Here is an 18,473-nt window from a genome sequence, read left to right on the forward strand (position 1 = left end):
TCCAGTCATTTATCTTGAGAAAACACCAAGGCAGAAAGCTACATTACGCGCAATTGTTGCTGGGAAGATCCCGTTAGCAAGATGACTACAATTTTGATGGCTTACATTGGATTTATTCTCCTTGCCATGCATTTTTCATCACAGGTAGGAATTTTTCTTCTAATATGTACTTTTTACCATGTTTTGTTCCAGATTAACCCAGATTTTAATTAGACTACCCATTATTCTGGAGAGCAAATGTATTTCAACAGGACCGGTGCAACTTTCATTGTGGCTTAATTAATCAGGCATTTGTTACCATAAATGTATGATTTTCGACATTGACAATCGAATGATGGCGCGTATAATTGACCTCAGATGTTCTCAGTCAGTATGATTGACAACATGTTGGCAAAATCTAGCGTGCCAGTGCAATGTGGAACGGTGAAGCCTCTTCAGATAGGTTACTGAATCCTTGATCTGACGTTACTACGACATGCGTAGGCTGGCTAATTGTAATTTAAGCGCGACGGTATTTAAAAAAAAAAAAAAAATCCTTCCCTGCGCAATTCAAATGCAGGACGTTGCCCATTATCCTATAGGCTATGGAAACCGTTGTCCACAAGGTGATGGCACTTACAACATGTCTTAAGGTGCATATTGTTGGAATATATTACCATATGGCTATTGTGTTTTTACTGCCTAGGCTACTGTGTGCCTAGATTAACGTTTGTCCTTTTAAAAATTAGTCGGACGAAAGTGAAGTCCTATTGATAATTGTCCCGATTTGTCAAATGTTTCAGGCTTACCTGTTTCACATGTGACAAGCCCCTCTGCTCTCCCGTTTTAGGTCCACGCGCAAAATGCTACAACACAGTCCCCTGCCATGAATGCTACGACCAAAGCTGGCGGTGCGAGTTCCAACATGACCAAGATGCCCGATGTCACCAAGAACAACATTCCCAAAGGAGCCAGTGCACCCTTGCAGTCCAACTCGGTTGCGCTCATCATACGCATCATGGTGGGGGGCTCACTACAGGGGCGCTTCTAGAGGGCTGTTCAGTGAACAGACACCGGCAAGACTTTAACATCAGCGGCCGAGATGGGGCAAACTTTTTTTACTAAGAGCATATTTTGTATATACTTTTCAGTCATGTGCGCTCCTTTCTACTTCACTGATGGGAATTGTTATTTGCCCTCACACTTTCAAACCAGTAGGCCTTCATACCTCTCACACTGGCCCCATGCCCATAGGCCGAATGGTTCGGTCCTCTCCATTGAGGCAGTCCATGATGAGGATGCACTCTGCTCTTTGAACCGTTTGGTCCCGCTGTTCCTGTGTAAACACCAGGGGGTAGTTTAGTAATTTGTTAAGAAGTTAAAATATCTAAAGAAATGTTTGTTGAGGCACTTAGAAAATAAGGTATAGAATCTGTGGCACATGCATGGACAGTGGCATTTCTGCACCTGCAGTGAGTACTTTGTCAGAGGCTTGATGTACACTTGTGATTTATTTCTAGAATATGGAATTGTACGGGTTAGCATGTGAGATTTAATTGTATAAATAATGTGATATGCTCATTTGTTTTTAAGGCCAGGTTCAATAAACCTTTGAAATGTAGGATACTTGTGACAATTTTCTTGTATAATAAAAAATACTATAATGTTTCTCCTCCTGTCTCTAAATTCTAAAGCTTGACCTGCCAAGTAATTTGCTCTGTTCCACTTGTGTCCAGCCCCTTTATTGATCACATAGCTAAGCCCAGGGATTTCCTTAAGTTAGACTAGGTTTGATGTGCCACAAATTAAATCCTTATTTTAGTATGGGGTATAGGAATGTTCACCTTTGGCCAGTTGTATCATTTATGCCATGTCAACTAGGACATGACTTGTCTTTCATTCCTTGTGGCCAAAACAGTTCAGTTTCCTGACCGTTAGACTCGCTGGCTGCTTTAATTAGTTTACTTTACCCTAGCTACGTTGGCCTGTGACCAGTAATTTACTAACTGGCCTACAAAGATGTTCAGGGAAAGGCTGGCTGTAAAGTATATTTGAACTAACACTAGTTTCTTGACACTGGGTCTTGCTGGTTGGCTCTCAACCAAAGGGATGCTTAACTTTTTAGACTGATCATCCCATAAGTCTAAGCCAGGGGTTTCTAAGCTATATTGTGTGGTTTATAAGGTCATACCAAGGATATTTTTCCTATTTCACAACTCCCTTGACTCAATTAATGTTTAGCCCATAGTTTGTTTTGTCTGTCCTAGCTAGATCTGAGATCAGGATACTTTTCTGGCACTGTCTATTCAACTGATACTGTGGGACCTTCAAGCAATGTTTGAGTCTGACCTTTCCAGAGGAGTTGTAGTGTAGACTGAATGCTACAGACTCAGAGGCTGTTCAGATGAGTCCCAAGATGGTTGTAGAGAAAATGAATGTGTTTGCTAGTGAAGTGAGTAGACTGGTTTTCGGGATGTCTCATGGTCTTACTAACACACCTTACACACAGGCAGATGCAGTGGATTGAGATGCATCCAATGCAAAAAAAAAAACTCAAACTGAGTTTGGGAATTTAATACTAATTAACCTTAGGGGGTTTGAAACAATGCTGTCGATTGGTAATTTTCAATTTTTTTGGGGGCTTGCATGTTCGGCATTAATGTGTCACAGTTAAAAAATAAATTAAAAAAATAAGCTGCATACAAATGTGGTCTCTTGCTTTCTTGAGTAAGGCAGCTCCAAAATGCAGGTGTTTCAGCCTAGCTCAGTGCTTTCTGTGGTGGGGTAGCCAGCGGAAATATGTAGTGTGTGTCGGTAATTTTCTCTAGTTGCACCATGATTATCTCTGTTCTGTCACTCGTGGGGAGGGGAGACCTTGAAAATTAAAGCACCTTTGGTGCTGCCGTAGTTACATTAGTGTCCATCCGAGAAGGCTCAAGGTCATTGGCCACAGATAAAATTACGTCAAATCACGTTATCTACAGTAGCTTTGATTGGAATGTCAACATACTTTCAACATCTGATCTAGCAGTCATGAATCAAGTCGACAATCTACTGGCAAATCCTTTCTAATCCCTGTCAAATTAAGAGAAATTATAGTTCATCGGCCATTGGACATAAATATTACACAATTTAGTCAGCCACAATTGGTGGCTGACAATACTTTTTTGCCCCACTGTACTTCCTTCCTAGAAAAATGATACGAGGAGAAATATATGATAAAAAGAGGGGGTGGCGGGACACAATGCAAATAGTCCGGGTAGCCATTTGATTACCTGTTCAGGAGTCGTATGGCTTGGGGGTAAAAACTGTTGAGAAGCCTTTTGGTCCAGACTTACCATGCGGTAGTAGGAATTTCTCTCTATGGCTGGGGTGGCTGGGGTCTTTGACAATTTTTAGGGCCTTCCTCTGACACCGCCTGGTGTAGAGGTCCTGGATGGCAGGCAGCTTAGCCCCAGTGATGTACTGGGCCGTACGCACTACCCTCTGTGGTGCCTTGTGGTCGGAGGCCGAGCATTTGCAGTACCAGGCAGTGATGCTCTCGATGTTGCAGCTGTAGACCCTTTTGAGGATCTGAGGGCCCATGCCAAATCTTTATAGTTTCCTCAGGGGGAATAGGTTTTGCCGTGCCCTCTTCACGACTGTCTTGGTGTGTTTGGATCATTCTAGTTTGTTGGTGATGTGGACACCAAGGAACTTGGAGCTCTCAACCTGCTCCACCACAGCCCCGTCGATGAGAATGAGGGCGTGCTCGGTTCTCCTTTTGCTGTAGTCCACAATCATCTCCTTAGTCTTGGTTACGTTGAGGGATAGGTTGTTATTCTGGCACCACCCGGCCAGGTCTCTGACCTCCTCACTATGGGCTGTTTTGTCGCTGTCGGTGATCAGGCCTATCGCTGTTGTGTCGTCTGCAAACTTAATGATGGTGTTGGAGTCGTGCCTGGCCACGCAGTCGTGGGTGAACAGGGAGTACTGGAGGGGACTGAGCAAGCACCCCTGATGGGCTCCAGTGTTGAGGATCAGTGTGGCAGATGTGTTGCTACCTACCCTCACCACCTGGGAGCGGCCCGTCAGGAAGTCCAGGATCCAGTTGCAGAGGGAGGTGTTTAGTCCCAGGATCCTTAGTGATGATCTTTAGTGATGAGCATTGAGGGTACTATGGTGTTGAACGCTGAGCTGAATAGCATTGAATAGCATTCTCACATAGGTGTTCCTTTTGTCCAGGTGGGAAAGGACAGTGTGGAATGCAATAGAGATTGCACCATCTGTGGATCTGTGGATCTGCAAATTGGAGTGGGTCTAGGGTTCCTGGGATAATGGTGTTGATGTGAGCCATTACCAGCCTTGCACTGGGACTGGGCACTGGGACTATGGTGGTCTGCTTGAAACATGTTGGTATTACAGACTCAATCAGGGGCATGTTGAAAATGTCCGTGAAGACACCTGCCAGTTGGTCAGCACATGCCCGGAGCACACGTCCCGGTAATCCGTCTGGCCCAGCAGCCTTGGGAATGTTGAGCTGTTCAAAGGTCTTACTCGGCCATGGAGAGCGTGATCACACAGTTGTCCGGAACAGCTGATGCTCTCATGCATGCCTCAGTGTTGATTGCCTCGAAACGAGCATAGAATTGATTTAGCTCATCTGGTAGGCTCGTGTCACTGGGCAGCTTGTGGCTGTGCTTCCCTTTATAGTCTGTAATAGTTTGCAAGCCCTGTCACATAAGACGAGCGTCGGAGCCGGTGTAGTACAATTCAATCTTAGCCCTGTATTGATGCTTTGCCTGTTTGATGGTTCTTCGGTGGGCATAGCAGGATTTCTTATAAGCTTCCCGCACCTTGAAAGTGGCAGCTCTAGCCTTTAGGTCAGTGCGAATGTTGCCTATCATCCATGGCTTCGGGTTGGGGTATGTACGTACAGTCACTGTGGTGACGACGTCCTCGATGTACTTATTGATAAAGCCAGTGACTGATGTGGTGTACTCCTCAATGCCATCGGAAGAATCCCAGAACATGTTCCAGTCTGTGATAGCAAAACAGTCCTGTAGTTTAGCATCAGCTTCATCTGACCAATTTCTTTATAGACTGAGTCACTGGTGCTTCCTGCTTTAATGTTTGCTTGCAAGTAGGAATCAGGAGGATATAATTGTGGTCATATTACCAAATGGAGGGCGAGGGAGAGCTTTGTATGTGTCTCTGTGTGTGGAGTACAGGTGATCTAGATTTTTTTTCTCTCTGGTTGCACATTTAACATGTTGATAGAAATGAAGCAGAACGGATTTAAGTTTCCCTGCATTAAAGTCTCCGGCCACTAGGGGCGCTGCCTCTGGGTGAGCGGTTTCCTGTTTGCTCATTTCCTTATACAGCTGACTGAGTGCGGTCTTAGTGCCAGAATCCGTCTATGGTGGTACAGCCAAGAAAAGTATAGATGAAAACTCTCTTGGCAAATAGTGTGGTCTGCAGTTTATCATAAGGTACTGTAGGCCTCCCGGGTGGCACAGTGGTTAAGGGCGCTGTACTGCAGCGCCAGCTGCTGGTAGGCTGGTAGGGATGTCCTTGTCTCATCGGGCACCAGCGACTCCTGTGGCGTGCCGGGCGCAGTGCGCGCTAACACAAGGTTGCCAGGTGCACAGTGTTTCCTCGGACACATTGGTGCAGCTGGCTTCCGGGTTGGATGGATGTTAAGAAACAGTGCGGCTTGGTTGGGTTGTGTATCGGAGGACGCATGACTTTCAACCTTCCTCTCTCCCAAGCCCGTAAGGGAGTTGTAGCGATGAGACAAGTAGCTCCTAAAAAAACAATTGGATACCACGAAATTGGGGAGAAAAATTCAAAAAAAAAAAAGAAAAAAAAGGTACTGTACTTTAGGCAATCTAGAGACATCCTTACATTTCGTGCACCAGCTGTTGTTTACAAATATGCACAGACCGCCGCCCCTCATCCGGTGCAGCGTATATCCCGCTAGCCGAATATCAATGTCGTCATTCAGACACGATTACGTGAAACATAAGATTACAGGTTACAGTTGGTTACAGTTTTTTATGTCCCGTTGGTAGTATATTTGTGATTGTACCTCATCTAATTTAATGTCAAATGATTGCACTTTGGTGAGTAATATTGATGGTGATGGCAGCTTTCCCACCTGCATTCTGCGGATCCTTACTAGGCACTGCGCTCTGTGTCCTGTGGACTTGCGTCGGATCCTCATCCACTCCTCCAATGGTATGACATGATATCCTCCTATTAGCTAGCTAGCTAACATTATGCTGTTTTTAGCTTGCTACATAAATAGATATGCTAGCCTATTAGCCACATTATGACTGACTTGTGATCATTGCCCTTGCTAGTTTGATTGTATTGAAATTTTTGTCCAGAATATTTTGTAATTGAAATTGAAACAGTGTAACCTGAATAGAGGCAGCAAACAATGTACTGTACCAGGCCATCTGTGATTTACAACCTGATAGCAATATTTTTGGGATTACCAAGAAATATGCCCCCAAATTTTATTAATCATTCCTTAATCAAACTTTTACAAATGCACAATCGAGAGCATCCTGTCGGGCTGTATCACCACCTGGTATGGCAACTGCACCGCCCTCAACCACAAGGCTCTCCAGAGGGTAGTGCAGTCTGCACAACACATTACCGGGTGTAAACTATCTGCCCTCCAGGACACCTACAGCCCCGATGTCACAGGAAGGCCTAAAAGATCATCAAGGACAACAACCACCCGAGACACTGCCTGTTCACCCCGTTATCATCCAGAAGGCGAGGTCAGTACAGGTGCATCAAAGCTGGGACCGAGAGACTGAAAAACAGCTTCTATCTCAAGGCCTTCAGACTGTTAAACAGCCACCATTAACATAAAGAGACTGCTGTCAACATATAGACTCAAATCTCTGGCCACTTTAACAAATGGACTTAATAAAGGTATCACTAGTCACCTTAAATAACGCCACTTTAATAATGTTTACATATCGTACATTACTCATTTCATATGTTTAAACTGTTCTATACCATCGACTGTATCTTGCCTATGCCTATCATTATTCAGGCCACTTTAATAATGTTTACATATCCTACATTACTCATTTCATATGTATATACTGTTCTATACCATCGACTGCATCTCGCCTATGCCTATCATTAGTCACTTTCAATAAGGCCACTTTAATAATATTTACATATCCTTCATTACGCATCTCATATATGTATATATATAATGCTCTATACCATCTGCTGCATCTTGCCTATGCCACACAGCTATCGCTCACCCATATATATGTACAGTGGGGAGAACAAGTATTTGATACACTGCCGATTTTGCAGGTTTTCCTACTTACAAAGCATGTAGAGGTCTGTAATTGTCACGTTCTGACCATAGTTCTTGTGTGTTTTCCTTATTTTAGTGTTGGTCAGGACGTGAGTTGGGTGGGCATTCTATGTTGTGTGTCTAGTTTGTCTATTTCTATGTTTGGCCTGATATGGTTCTCAATCAGAGGCAGGTGTTAGTCATTGTCTCTGATTGGGAACCATATTTAGGTAGCCTGTTTTGTGTTGGGTTTTGTGGGTGGTTGTTTCCTGTCTTTGTGTTTTCTGCACCAGATAGGGCTGTTTCGGTTTTCACGTTTATTGTTTTGTATCCTGTTCATGTTTGAGTTACCTTATTAAATTACCATGAACTATAACCACGCTGCGTTTTGGTCCGCCTATCCTTCCCAGGAAGAAAGCCGTTACAGAACCACCCACCACAACAGGACCAAGCGGCGTGGTGACAGGCAGCAGGAGCAGCGCAAGGAGGAATGGACATGGGATGATGTGTTGGACGGCAAGGGTTGCTACACTTGGGAGGAGATCCTGGCGGGAAAGGATCGCCTCCCATGGGAACAGGTGGGGGCAGCTAGGAGAGCAGAGGCAGCTAGAGTCTCCTGTCTGTCCAGCGCTGCTAGAGTCTCCCGCCTGTCCAGCGCTGCTAGAGTCTCCCGTCTGTCCAGAGCCGCTAGAGTCTCCCGTCTGTCCAGAGCCGCTAGAATCTCCTGTCTGTCCAGAGCCGCTAGAGTCTCCCGTCTGTCCAGAGCCACTAGAGTCTCCCGTCTGTCATGAGCCACCAGAGCCGCCAGTCAGCATGGAGCCGCCAGAGCCGCCAGTCAGCCAGGATCCTCCAGAGCCGCCAGTCAGCCAGGATCCTCCAGAGCCGCCAGTCAGCCAGGATCCTCCAGAGCCGCCAGTCAGCCAGGATCCTCCAGAGCCACCAGTCAGCCAGGAACCGCCAGAGCCGCCAGTCAGCCAGGATCCGCCAGTCATCCAGGATCCGCCAGAGCCGCCAGTCAGCCAGGATCCGCCAGAGCCGCCAGTCAGCCAGGATCCGTCAGAGCCGCCAGTCAGCCAGGATCCTCCAGAGCCGCCAGTCAAACAGGATCCGCCAGAGCCGCCAGTCAGCCAGGATCCGCCAGTCAGCCAGGATCTGCCAGAGCCGCCAGTCAGCCAGGATCCGCCAGAGCCGCCAGTCAGCCAGCCAGTCAGTTTTATTTGAGACGACTGTACAACCATTCAGATTAATTGTCGATTCAACAGAAGATCCCTTTGTTTCTTGGGACCTAGAACAAGCATCTCTGTTTTGTCCGAGTTTAAAAGTAGAAAGTTTGCATCCATCCACTTCCTTATGTCTGAAACACGTGCTTCCAGCGAGGGCAATTTTGGGGCTTCACCATGTTTCATTGAAATGTACAGCTGTGTGTCATCCGCATGGCAGTGAACGTTAACATTAGGTTTTCGAATGATATCCCCAAGAGGTAAAATACAGTGCCTTGCGAAAGTATTCGGCCCCCTTGAACTTTGCGACCTTTTGCCACATTTCAGGCTTCAAACATAAAGATATAAAACTGTATTTTTTTGTGAAGAATCAACAACAAGTGGGACACAATCATGAAGTGGAACGACATTTATTGGATATTTCAAACTTTTTTAACAAATCAAAAACTGAAAAATTGGGCGTGCGAAATTATTCAGCCCCCTTAAGTTAATACTTTGTAGTGCCACCTTTTGCTGCGATTACAGCTGTAAGTCGCTTGGGGTATGTCTCTATCAGTTTTGCACATCGAGAGACTGACATTTTTTCCCATTCCTCCTTGAAAAACAGCTCGAGCTCAGTGAGGTTGGATGGAGAGCATTTGTGAACAGCAGTTTTCAGTTCTTTCCACAGATTCTCGATTGGATTCAGGTCTGGACTTTGACTTGGCCATTCTAACACCTGGATATGTTTATTTTTGAACCATTCCATTGTAGATTTTGCTTTATGTTTTGGATCATTGTCTTGTTGGAAGACAAATCTCCGTCCCAGTCTCAGGTCTTTTGCAGACTCCATCAGGTTTTCTTCCAGAATGGTCCTGTATTTGGCTCCATCCATCTTCCCATCAATTGTAACCATCTTCCCTGTCCCTACTGAAGAAAAGCAGGCCCAAACCATGATGCTGCCACCACCATGTTTGACAGTGGGGATGGTGTGTTCAGCTGTGTTGCTTTTACGCCAAACATAACGTTTTGCATTGTTGCCAAAAAGTTCAATTTTGGTTTCATCTGACCAGAGCACCTTCTTCCACATGTTTGGTGTGTCTCCCAGGTGGTTTGTGGAAAACTTTAAACAACACTTTTTATGGATATCTTCAAGAAATGGCTTTCTTCTTGCCACTCTTCCATAAAGGCCAGATTTGTGCAATATACGACTGATTGTTGTCCTATGGACAGAGTCTCCCACCTCAGCTGTAGATTTCTGCAGTTCATCCAGAGTGATCATGGGCCTCTTGGCTGCATCTCTGATCAGTATTCTCCTTGTATGAGCTGAAAGTTTAGAGGGACGGCCAGGTCTTGGTAGATTTGCAGTGGTCTGATACTCCTTCCATTTCAATATTATCGCTTGCACAGTGCTCCTTGGGATGTTTAAAGCTTGGGAAATCTTTTTGTATCCAAATCCGGCTTTAAACTTCTTCACAGCAGTATCTCGGACCTGCCTGGTGTGTTCCTTGTTCTTCATGATGCTCTCTGCGCTTTTAACGGACCTCTGAGACTATCACAGTGCAGGTGCATTTATACGGAGACTTGATTACACACAGGTGGATTGTATTTATCATCATTAGTCATTTAGGTCAACATTGGATCATTCAGAGATCCTCACTGAACTTCTGGAGAGAGTTTGCTGCACTGAAAGTAAAGGGGCTGAATAATTTTGCACGCCCAATTTTTCAGTTTTTGATTTGTTAAAAAGGTTTGAAATATCCAATAAATGTCGTTCCACTTCATGATTGTGTCCCACTTGTTGTTGATTCTTCACAAAAAAATACAGTTTTATATCTTTATGTTTGAAGCCTGAAATGTGGCAAAAGGTCGCAAAGTTCAAGGGGGCCGAATACTTTCGCAAGGCACTGTATATAGTGAAAACAGTAGTGGTCCTAAAACGGAACCTTGAGGAACACCGAAATGCACAGTCTATCACAGTGCTGTTTTGTCACCAAAGCCCCATATACTACCCACCACTGCGACCTGTATGCTCTCGTTGGCTGGCCCTTGCTACATATTCGTTGCCAAACCCACTTGCTCCAGATCATCTATAAGTCTTTGCTTGGTAAAGCCCCACTTTATCTCAGCTCACTGGTCACCATAGCAACACCCAACCTTAGCATGGACTCCAGCAGGGAAATTTCACTGGAGGCAGGGCTTTCTCCTATAGAGCTACATTTTTATGGAATGGTCTGCCTACCCATGTGAGAGACGCAAACTCGGTCTCAACCTTTAAGTATTTACTGAAGACTCATCTCTTCAGTGGGTCATATCATTGAGTGTAGTCTGGCCCAGGAGTGTGAAGTGAACGGAAAGGCTCTGGAGCAACGAACGGCCCTAGCTGTCTCTGCCTGGCGAGTTCCCCTCTTTCCACTGGGATTCTCTACCTCTAACCCTATTACAGGGGCTGAGTCACTGGCTTGCTAGGGCTCTTTCATACCGTCCCTAGGAGGGGTGCGTCACTTGAGTGGGTTGAGTCACTGATGTGATCTTCCTGTCTGGGTTGGCGCCCCCCCCTTGGGTTGTGCCGTGGCGGAGAACTGTGTGGGCTATACTCGGCCTTGTCTCAGGATGGTAAGTTGGTGGTTGAAGATATCCCTCTGGTGGTGTGGGGGCTGTGCTTTGGCAAAGTGGGTGGGGTTATATCCTTCCTGTTTGGCCCTGTCCGGGGGTGTCCTCGGATGGGGCCACAGTGTCTCCTGACCCCTCCTGTCTCAGCCTCCAGTATTTATGCTGCAGTAGTTTATGTGTCGGGGGGCTAGGGTCAGTTTGTTATATCTGGAGTACTTCTCCTGTCCTATCCGGTGTTGTGTGTGAATTTAAGTATGCTCTCTCTAATTCTCTCTTTCTCTCTCTCTCTCTCTCTCTCTCTCGGAGGACCATGCCTCAGGACTACCTGACATGATGACTCCTTGCTGTCCCCAGTCCACCTGGCCATGCTGCTGCTCCAGTTTTAACTGTTCTGCCTGTGATTATTATTATTTGACCATGCCGGTCATTTATGAACATTTGAACATCTTGGCCATGTTCTGTTACAATCTCCACCTGGCACAGCCAGAAGAGGACTGGCCACCACACATAGCCTGGTTCCTCTCTAGGTTTCTTCCTAGGTTTTGGCCTTTCTAGGGAGTTTTTCCTAGCCACCATGCTTCTACATCTGCATTGCTTGCTGTTTGGGGTTTTAGGCTGGGTTTCTGTACAGCACTTTGAGATATCAGCTGATGTACGAAGGGCTATATAAATAAATTTGATTTGATAGGCTACATCCAATTTGCTGAGTAGAGTGTTGGAGGCTTTTTTGTAAATGACATCGCCGAAGTCAAGGATAGGTAGGATAGTCAGTTTTACGAGGGTATGATTGGCAGCATGAGTGAAGGAGGCTTTGTTGCGAAATAGGAAGCCGATTCTAGATTTCATTTTGGATTGGAGATGCTTAATGTTAGTGTGGAAGGAGAGTTTACAGTCTAACCAGACACCTTGGTATTTGTAGTTGTCCCCATATTCTAAGTCAGAACAGTCCAGAGTAGTGATGTTAGTAGGGCGGGCGGGTGCGGGCAGCGATCGGTTGAAGAGCACCAATTTAGTTTTACTAGCATTCAAGAGCAGTTGGAGGCCACGGAAGGAGTGTTGTATGGCATTGAAGCTCATCTGGAGGTTTGTTAACACAGTGTCCAAAGAAGGGCCAGATGTATACAGAATGCTGTTGTCTGCGTAGAGGTGGATCCAAGAATCACCAGCAGCAAGAGCGACATTGATAGAGAAAAGATTCAGCCCAAGAATTGAACCCTGTGGCACTCCCATAGTGACTGCCAGAGGTCCGGACAGCAGGCCCTCCGATTTGACACACTGAACTCTATCTGAGAAGTAGTTGGTGAACTAGGCGAGGCAGTCATTTGAGAAACCAAGGTTGTTGATTCTGCCGATATGAATGCGGTGATTGACAGAGTCAAAAACCTTGGCCAGGTCGATGAAGACGGCTGCACAGTACTGTCTTTTATCGATGGCGGTTATGATATCTCCACCCTTTACTTGTATGCCTCCTTGTCCACCAGTATCTGTCTTTTGATCTCACGTTGTGAGTTTCCCTATAGATTCATCTGATTGTCACTCTCATTATCACAAAAGTAGATGGGCTAAGTCCACAACAGTACTTAAACCACATCAGTCTGATTGGGTGTGCCGGTCAGGTCCTGGCTTCCAAGTCGATAAGCCTTGGTGCACCCAGGTCCATCCATATCTACACCCTGATGCAAACAGCCCATGATGACAATTGCACATCACAAATAGCCTACTAACCAACACTTTGATCTAAACTTTTTCAATACCTGGTTTGCATACCATTGTTGTCTTGGTTAACATTTACTGGTAGATATCATAAATTTAAACGGTCTTTACTACCCTACCGGTTACTGAAGTCATTCTTCTGTGAGCTGCACCATACCAAAACCAGTTGAGAGCTCCACACTCTGGCTGCCTCCAAATGATATTTCGCTGAAACTAGGCTTTGTGTGCTGTGCGCATGTGAATATACTTCACGTGCTATGCAATTTATGTTGGCAACATTGTGCATGATTTCTCTTTTGCACTACAAGTCGTATACCTCCTACACTACTTTGATATGCATCAGTCGGGATTAAGGAGTGAGTATACAAATGCCAACTGAAAACAAAATACCTGCGTATACTCTCCACTACACCACTGGCCCTTTGTGTTTTACAAAAAGTCCACTCTCCTACATGAGAGCTCTGGTATTACAGTTGCTGTCCTTTCACATTCACAAACCTGGCACAACCTGAAGAACCTGAACAACCGGAAGAAATGATGAGTCCTCACTGTCCGAAACCGAGTCAAGACCAAATACAAATGTATCCAACAATGAGACAAGACCAAGACACTTAATATGTGGTGTCGAGACAAGATTCTGAGTACTACAACAGCTGAGTACAACAACACAAACATAAATATCAAGATCTTAGGTACTAGTGCCAAATCTATGTGCAGGGGTACGATGTAATTGACGTATGTACATATACAGGTGACGTCGGAAGTTTACATACACTTAGGTTGGAATCATTAAAACTCGTTTTTCAACCACTCCAAAAATGTATTGTTTTAACAAACTATAATTTTGGCAAGTCGGTTAGGACATCTACTTTGTGAATGACAAAAATGTAGTTCAAGGACTACCTTCAAACTCAGTGCCTCTATGCTTGACATCATGAGAAAATCAAAAGAATTCAGCCAATTTTTTTTATCTGTACAAACAATAGTAAGGAGAAACGTTCTGTCTCCTAGAGATGAACGTACTTTGGTGCGAAAAGTGCAAATCAATCCCAGAACAAGAGCAAAGGACCTTGAGAGGATTCCGGAGGAAACAGGTACAAAAGTATCTATATCCACAGTATAACGAGTCCTATATCGACATAACCTGAAAGGCTGCTCAGCAAGGAAGAAGCCACTGCTCCAAAACCGCCATAAAAAGCCAGACTACGGATTACAACTGCACATGGAGAAAGTCCTCTAGTCTGATGAAACAAAAATAGAACTCTTTGGCCATAATGACCATTGTTATGTTTGGAGGAAAAAGGAGGAAGCTTGCAAGCCAAAGAACACCATCATAACCGTGAAGCACAGGGGTGGCAGCATTATGTTGTGGGGGTGCTTTGCTGCAGGAGGGATTGGTGCACTTCACAAAATAGATTGCATGATGAGGTAGGAAAATTATGTGGATATATTGAAGTAACATCTCAAGACATCAGTCAGGAAGTTAAAGCTTGGTCACAAGTGGGTCTTCCAAAAGGACAATGATCCCAAGCATACTTCCAAAGTTGTGGCAAAATGGCTTAAGGACAACAAAGTCAAGGTATTGGAGTGGCCATCACAAAAATTTGATAGCAGAACTGAAAAAACATGTGTGAGAAAGGAGGCCTACAAACCTGACTCAGTTACACCAGCTCTGTCAGGAGGAATGGGCCAAAATTCACCCAACTTATTGGGGGAATCTTGTGGATGGCTACCCAAAATGTTTGACCCAAGTTAAACAATTTAAAGGCAATGCTACCAAATACTAATTGAGTGTATGTAAACTTCTGACCCACTGGGAATGCGATGACAGAAATAAAAGCTGAAATAAATAATTATCTCGACTATTATTCTGACATTTCACATTCTTAAAATAAATTAGTGATCCTAACTGACCTAAGACAGGGAATTGTTACTAGGACTAAATATCAGGAATTGTGAAAAACTGAGTTTAAATGTATTTGGCTAAGGTGTATGTAAACTTCTGACTTCAACTGTATCTAGTTATGAGGTTGGGAGATTGGGAACCTATCTAGCTGGCTAGATAAAGCCAAGTTCATGAACATGATTGGTGGATAGTATTGCAGAGAAACAATAAAACACTTGTTTTATGTTTTGTTTAAGAAGGAATAGGCTACATAGCTTAATCAAATTAATTCACAAACGTACTTCCTGCGAGTCCTTGCCTAGTAATCCTTGCCTGGTCCAGTCAGTGTGCCCTCTCCGCAAATACCGCTGGCAGATATTTTCTATTAATAATTATGATAGAATGTGGGCTGAAAATGAAGTTTAGTGATTCATTTAACATCTGAAAAATAAAAATAAACAGGACAAATCTGAGGGGGCACGTCCTTGTGCCCCATATGGGCATGATGCCACTGTCCACTTAGCCACATGCTCTTGTGCATCCTCTGCTGAAGTAGGTAATTAAGGAGAGGAGGACACTCCTCTGTTCACCTACTAACTAATTTACACTATCCTCGACTACTTATCGGTTCCCGGGTCACGGAGAAGAGGAGGACGGAGGAGTCAAGGAGAGGATGGTATAGCCGCGGGAAGATGTTTTGAGTAGGGGTTGCTGACTGAAATTTTTTTACTACTTTTCCAATATTTCTCTATTTTCTTTCTCTCTGCATTGTTGGGAATGGCCCGTAAAATAAGCATTTCACTGTCAGTTTACACCTGTTGTTTACGAAGCATGTGATGAATAAAATTTGATTTCAAAGAACTCCATCTCCACCGCAGCACCAGCACCCCTACTTCCTGCGGCTATGGAGGATGGGCTTTAGACCAATAGAGAATCTCCCAATGCCAACCATAAGAACACAGTGATAGACATTTTAAATGCTTCTGCTCTTTCAGCTACAAACATTAAAACAACTTCAACATTTTCAAAACTTTATAAATTTGAACTATTTACATTTTCATGAATTAGCATAAATAACACACCAACCTTAATATTATAGGCCTAACTCTAGAACCTTTCAAGCTAGAGACACCCAATCAACTTTCACCTGTTCCAGCTATCCTTTCTATCAACCATATTACTTCAAGACAAGCTAGCAAGCACACACATTTTCTTTAGGAAATGTACTTTTCGAGTATTCAGTTGACCTTAGTCACCTCACCGCTGGTGAATTTTTGCTTCCATGTAAGACCAATAGGTCAACTACTACAGAAGGGGAATGGACATATGAACCGAATTGCGTTGTGATTAAAAGTTTATATTTACCGCAAAAGGTCTATAAGCTGCTTATCTGTAAAACTTTTCTTTGCCATTTACCAGGCAAAATATCCCCATAAATATATTTTGAACAACATAAACTAGACTTACCTTACTGTATAATTATTATTGTTTGAAAAATGTCCCCATCGTGCTCATGGAATCAACCTTCTCCGAGGAGGAAGGTAGAGAGAATAATTGTGTCAAACTCTTCAAATTGTAAACCAGTGAATTCATATCAAAAGACAATGATTATAAACACAAAGGCTATTTGTATTGCTGACAGGCACACCCTAAAACGTATAAGAAGAGGTCTCAGAGGTGTAGTTTATGGGATGTTTCTGATAAACTGTAGGTTTCCATTTGATTGGAAGGCTCTACAGGTGGTTTGGGAGATGCGCAGTGTTGCCCAACGTCACACTCGGTGGTGGTATAAAATCCCCTGTGTTTGTTCCTCCAGTCATTTATCTTGAGGAAAGACGAAGGCAGGAAAGCTACATTACGCGCAATTGTTGCTGGGAAGAAACCGATAACAAGATGACTAAAATGGTGATGGCTTACATTGGGTTCCTTCTCCTTGCCATGCGTTTTTCGTCACAGGTAAGGACTTTTCCTCTAAAATGTACTTTTTACCATGTTTTGTTTCAGGTGAAACCAGATTTGAATTAGGCTACCCATTATTCTGGAGAGCAAATGTATTTCAACAGGACCGGTGTAACGTTCAATACGGTGACGCCTCTTCAGATAGATCAAGGATTCAGTACCCTAACGTTACTACGACATGCGTAGGCTGGCTAATGTAATTTGAGCGCGACGGTATATTATATCCTCCACTGCACAATTCAAATGCAAGACGTTGCCCATTACCCTATAGGCTATGGAAAACATTGTCCAGAAGGTGATGGCACTTGTAGTACGTTTTCTAAGGTGCATTTTGTTGGAACAATTGTCATAGGACTATTGTATTATTACTGCCTAGGCTACTCTGTGTGCCTAGCTGAACGTTTGCCCTTTTTAAAATTAGTCGTACGAAAGTGAAGTCCTATTGATAATTGTCCCGATTAGTCAAATGTTTCAGGTTTACGTGTTTCTCACATGTGACAAGCCCCTCTGCTCTCCCGTTTTAGATCCACGCGCAAAACACCACCACACAGTCCCCTGCCATGAATGCTACGACCAAAGCTGGCGGTGCGAGTTCCAACATGACCAAGATGCCCGATGTCACCAAGAACAACAACATTCCCAAAGGAGCCAGTGCACCCTTGCAGTCCAGCTCAGGCGTGCTCATCATACCCATCATGGTGGGGGGCTCACTACAGGGGCGCTTCTAGAGGGCTGTTGAGCAGGGAACAGACACCAGCAAGACTTTAACATCAGCGGCCTAGATCGGGCGAACTCTTCGACAAAGAGCCCATTTAAAAAAAATAATAATAATTATGAGAAAGGCAGTCATGTGCGTTCCTAACCGAAGAGTTCACTGATGGGAATTGTTATATTCCCTCACCTTCTGGCCGCTTCAAACCAGTAGGCCTTCACACCTCGCACACTGGCCCCATGCCCATAGGCTGAACTGGAATATGGAATTGTATGAGTTTGCATATGTGAGATTTAATTGTATGAATCATGATGTGATCTGCTTAGATTAGTTTTTATGGCCAGGTTCAATAAACCTTTGAAATATAGGATACTTGTGACAATTTTCTTGTATAATAAAAATACTTTAACATATTGTTTCTTCCCCTGTCTCTAAATTCTAAAGCTTGACCTGACAAGTAATTTGCTGTTCCTCTTGTCTCCAGCCCCTTTATTGATCACATAGCTAAACCCAGGGATTTCTTAAGGTAGACTCGGTTTGATGTGCCACAATTTAAATCCTTATTTTAGAATGAGGTATAGGAATGTTCACCTTTGGCCAGTTGTAGCATTTATGCCATGTCAACTAGGACATGACCCTTGAATTCCTTGTGTGGACTAAATGGTATAAGCTTCCTGACAGTTGACTTGCAGGCTGCTTTAATTAGATTTACTTTACCCTAGCTACATTGACCTGTGACCAGTCATTTACTTACTAGCCTACAAAGATGTTCAGGGGAAGGCTGGCTGTAAAATATATTTGAACTTACACTAGTTTCTTGACACTGGGTCTTGCTGGCTGGCTCTCAACCAAAGGGATGCATAACTTTTTAGAATGGTGACGTTGAGCCCATAAATCTAGACCAGGGATTCTAAGCTGACTAAGGTTATACCAAGGATAATTTTGTCACCTCGAATCAATGTAATTGACATTCCTGCTATTAGCCCATACAGTTTGTCCCAAATTCTGTCCTAGATCTGAGATCAGGACACTTTGGTACAATGTATTTACTGTCTAGGCACCATTTTTCAACCGATACTGTGGGACCTTCACGCAATGTTT

General features: G+C 44.1%; 2 long non-coding RNA genes across 2 annotated transcripts; both read left to right on the forward strand.

The window, feature by feature from the left end:
* The first annotated feature begins 1 nt into the window (after position 1).
* LOC110505375 (uncharacterized) lies at positions 2-1,644 on the forward strand. The gene is made up of 2 exons (XR_002470748.3): positions 2-144; positions 830-1,644. It is a non-coding gene; the product is annotated as an uncharacterized LOC110505375 (long non-coding RNA).
* A 14,868-nt stretch (positions 1,645-16,512) lies between these two features.
* On the forward strand, positions 16,513-17,785 carry LOC110505374 (uncharacterized). The gene is made up of 2 exons (XR_002470747.3): positions 16,513-16,657; positions 17,185-17,785. It is a non-coding gene; the product is annotated as an uncharacterized LOC110505374 (long non-coding RNA).
* Positions 17,786-18,473: the final 688 nt, after the last annotated feature.

The sequence above is a fragment of the Oncorhynchus mykiss genome, chromosome 25 (assembly GCF_057628025.1).
Source record: "Oncorhynchus mykiss isolate SJ-2025 chromosome 25, ASM5762802v1, whole genome shotgun sequence".
NCBI classification, from domain to species: domain Eukaryota; kingdom Metazoa; phylum Chordata; class Actinopteri; order Salmoniformes; family Salmonidae; genus Oncorhynchus; species Oncorhynchus mykiss.